Here is a 629-nt window from a genome sequence, read left to right as displayed (position 1 = left end):
TGGTGGAGGGACCAATTGTGGAAAGTTGACTTTTCCTCCAGCACAGCATAATCCAGTGGATTCAAAAGTATATTTTAACGCCTTACAATATTTAAGACAGTATTTATAAACAATTTATATATTTATTATAAACAGTTATATATTATTTATAAACAATCTTCATTTCCCCAGTTGTTACCGATTTGTCGGCACAATAATCAATTGCCGGATTATAGTGGAATACAGCTCGTTCAAGAATCACAGAAGCACTGCGTCTGCAGAATCGCTAAATTTCATTATGTCGTGCTTGCTGTTGTTGTGTTTGATGTGCACGAACTCGTTGCACTCTAAGCCTATTTACTTCATTCTTTATTCAATTCTGACATAGCAATACGACTATTTTCTTGATCTGTCTCTCTCTGGTCATCAGTGCGGTGAGGTAACTCTTCGCACATTTGATTGACTGCGACGATCTAAGTCAGGAGTTGAATCGTTACATCCGTGCACGAAAGATATTTACGTGATACGTCAATCGTATGCATTATGACATACGATAGCAAATAGATAGTATTTTCAASTCACAATTGTTTTTAAATTCCACATTGCTTTCGAAGTGGAAGTAGAAGTGGAATTGTCAACAAATGCTAAAT

Source organism: Bactrocera latifrons, unplaced genomic scaffold (genome assembly GCF_001853355.1).
Source record: "Bactrocera latifrons isolate USDA-ARS-PBARC rearing strain unplaced genomic scaffold, ASM185335v1 scaffold_1199, whole genome shotgun sequence".
Classification (NCBI taxonomy): domain Eukaryota; kingdom Metazoa; phylum Arthropoda; class Insecta; order Diptera; family Tephritidae; genus Bactrocera; species Bactrocera latifrons.
Note: the sequence above shows the minus strand (reverse complement) of the source record.